We start from the raw sequence: 4,015 nt of genomic DNA on the forward strand, positions 1-4,015 counted from the left end.
CACATGAGGTGGCCAAAGGACAGGAGTTTCAGCTTTAGCATCATTCCTTCCAAAGAAATCCCAGGGCTGATCTCCTTCAGAATGGACTGGTTGGATCTCCTTGCAGTCCAAGGGACTCTCAAGAGTCTTCTCTGACACCACAGTTCAAAAGCATCAATTCTTCGGTGCTCAGCCTTCTTCACAGTCCAACTCTCACATCCATACATGACCACAGGAAAAACCATAGCCTTGACTAGACGAACCTTTGTTGGCAAAGTAATGTCTCTGCTTTTCAATATGCTATCTAGGTTGGTCATAACTTTCCTTCCAAGGAGTAAGCGTCTTAATTTAGAGATGTAGAATTCTAATGCAGGTCTACCTCAGTGTACTGGTAAACTTCTAAACTTATCAAGTAAAAATGCATATGCCCATAGGCTCACTTTGACTATAATGTCCTATCTGGAAACTCAAAATGAACTAGAAATTTAGTGGAATAGAAAGAATCATGGTGAGCTGAGGGGAATTATGAACAAGTTTCTCCACAAACAAGACTTTCACAGTATGGAGCTATGTCAATTAATCCATAATACTCTCAACTTCATTCAGCACAACGAACAGGTGAATCACAAGTGGACACTGACTAAATGACAATTTATCAGAAAAGCAGTTAAGTGTTTCCTATGTGCTGGATGCTGCAGGGCTATACATGCACCTGCAAGTCCTGCTCTGTGAGAACATCCGGTTAGAAGCAACATATAAACAACTCTGATCCAGGGCACAAAGTTTTTAGGTGTCACAGATGATAAATGTGGTATCCTTTTCACCTGGGCAAGTCAGAGAAGGCTTGTGGCAGAGCTGGCCCTCAATGCAGGAATCAGGGGAGAATTTACGATGCAGTGAATGGCACGGAGAGGGAATGAGCAGGGCACTCCAGGCCAAGGGGCCTTAGATATAGCCATTTGGCTATGACACAGTGGTATGTGGGGTGTACGGTACACAATGACAGATTATATAAGGTTGGAAATATAGTTCTAAGCCAACATGTAATACACCTGGAACACCAGGCTATCTGGAACTGATTTAAATCTGAAAGCAGTGGGGATCCAAATACTTTTGGGGTATGGGGAGTACCTTGATCAAAGCTGCAGCCTTAAAAATCAATCTGAAACAGGGAGGTTGTACACAATAATTCTAACTGATGCCCAGGATCTTTCTGGGACTGCACCAGAAGGTAAGAGCCTACCTTCCCCAGTCAACAGCACTACACTGTTTTTTCAGCAGCAGATAAAGGTTGGAAAGCCAATGGCCCCATTTAAACTTGGAACAATTTTGAAAGAAAGTTACAAAAAGATCTTCATCTGATCCTTCAAGTTTTTTTCATCAGAGAATTTACAAGAAAAGACACTACCAGATCCTTAAAAAGTGGGGCAAGATTGGTGGGAATGTTAAGGACTATGCAATTTGCAACAGGTGGTTAGCATTAAGAATGCCAGGAAAAACAAGCCCCCTGGGCTTCCTCTGAAAGTGCCTGTTCACAAGATACTTCAGGGTGGGGTGAGGTGAGTGAGTGGCGAGAAGGTCAGAGAAAATTCATTCCTGGATTAACTGCAGCAGTGGTAATGAGCTGTGGGTCACCAAGAGATTCTAAAAATGTTACGGAAGTAGGACTATGCCTAGTGACAGTCTTCAAGAATTGCAAACAGAGAAGTAACTCAGAACTCCAATGGAAGAAGGGGAAAGAGCTGTTTATCAGCTGATTAATAAGGTAGTGGAGCTGTCTAAGCCTCACTCTCAGATTTATGGGATATGCAAGAAGCAACTGGAATCTGAGAGATATTAACCAAGAAGTAAAATTTGTCAGTAATTTTTGCAGTTGTTTTGAGATGAAGAAAATGAAGAGAAAACAAAGCCTAACACAGTGCCTGGGAAACATACTTTAGGAACCAAGAGAATCAGAAAAAGACTGGTTAGAGAAGTATGGAGTGGGAGTAAGGACCACTTTTTAGGGGCCAGACACTGACAACAGTGACAACAGGCCAGAAACTGCCAAAAGAAAACTACCTCACTTCGTGGACAAGGGTCTGTTCCTTAGCATGGCATCAGCAAAATACTAGGAGTAAGTTGTACTTAAGCACCAGCTCTACCAATGGCTCAGTAAACAGATATGGGGAGGTTGTTGCTGTTACTAAGTTGCTTCAGTCCTGTCCGACTCTGTGCGACCCCATAGACGGAAGCCCACCAGGCTCCCCGGGGAGGTTGTTAAGTCAGAGAATTCTTTTCAAAACTATTACTGGTTAAATAGCATGTATAGGGAGAGGAAGACACTATTAAATAAACCCTCATTAAATCTGAGAGCAGATAAGTTTAAAAAGAAAAAGCCTCTATGAAGTTCTCATAAGAGCCATAAGAAGCCTTAAAGAGAGCAATAAAACAGGACGCAGGAGATGGGATAATAACCCTGGTTCTGTTATTCTAATCAGATGCACGACCTAGGCATGTCAAACTCAGCCGAGTCTCCCATGAGAAAGTTAAATGGAAACTTTTTCTGAACACTAAACTATGAAATCCAAGTGTGGCAGAAAAAAAAAGGAAAATGCTCAAATATCGGCTAAATCTTTATGCAATGACATACCAAAACCAAAGACACTAAAAGTGTTGCAGAAGACTAATTACATTTAATTAGACTGGGAACATTTCACAATACTGCTCTTTCATTCAACCAACTTTTACTACATTCCCACCAAGTGCAAGCAATAGGTTAGGTGTTAGGGAATTCCAGAGTAAGACGTGAATAAGAAGCCTTCAGCCTAACAAATGCATTACGAAAGCATAAATGCTCCACTAGAAACAGGTGTCACTGGATACACTGGAGGACTTGACACAGTCTCAAAGCAAAAAATGATTCAAAAATGTTTACCAGAGATCAGGCTGTCAAAGCTGACATCTGAGTAACTAGGTCAAGGTGAAGGAAGAAGGGGTTCAGAATCTAGGAAACAGGCCCAAAAGTGATGGGAGAGAACTACGTAGAACAGTAGATGACAAGAGAGAAATATGCCAAGTCTGCAAATTGTCTGCACGTGATGCTAAGGAGTCGGAGGGCAACAGAGATTTACATGAAGAGGTGGCTGTGGAACAGCCCATAAAGATTTTCGACAGGCCATCTTTAAAGATTCCGACAGGTTATAAGAATGCAAAAAAGCCTTAGGGACCAGAAATGCAGTTTGTAAGCCCCAACACAGAAACGATACCTAAAGTCACCAGAAACCTAAGTTCTAGCAGAGTGTGTGGATGGTCCCCACAGAGGTGATAGAAAGTGCCAAGATACCCCCAACACATCAACCTCTAAGAAAGAGGTAGAGGAATAAAAAACACTCCCCTTAAATTTTAAGTGATAAAACCAGGTAGCTAACTGTACATTTTCACTTATTTATACATTTGAAAAAACTTTATACATAGGAAAATGTTAACAATGGTTATTCTATGTAGTCAAAGATGACAGATTTTACTTCAAAATCAATGTAATGAATGCCTAATTAGAAAATAATGAATTTATCTTCCAAAGTAAATTCTGTTCTTTTATGACACAATTTCTTTTTAAAAAATGCTAGCTTAGTAGAGGCTTCATCTTAATGGAAACATTAGAAGTCTATAAAGGGGAAGGGGAATAGATATCCCCCAAGAGTAACCTTCACTTTTAAAAATTATTGTACACGTGACTTTTTTCCCCCTTTTCATACAGTTGTACTGCCAAGTACTTTGGCACACTGTAATAAAATTGCTTGGAAAATAAAAGCGTTAAATGGTCTTTAAATATGATGATACACCACAGTGAAGATGTTACTAAGGACAGAAGGATTTTTTTTAGCTGCTTTTAATACAACTAATTCTAAAGCTGCAAATTCAAAGTCAATTTCAAAGAAATCAAATTATTTTGGGGGTGAGGGGAGGCTGCTCTGTAACACAGTAAAGCACATACTATTGTCATCACATAGCCTGGTGGGCTACAGTCCATGGGATCGCAGACTGGGACACAACT

This window comes from Bison bison, unplaced genomic scaffold, assembly GCF_000754665.1.
Source record: "Bison bison bison isolate TAMUID 2011002044 unplaced genomic scaffold, Bison_UMD1.0 scf7180017864384, whole genome shotgun sequence".
NCBI lineage: Eukaryota > Metazoa > Chordata > Mammalia > Artiodactyla > Bovidae > Bison > Bison bison.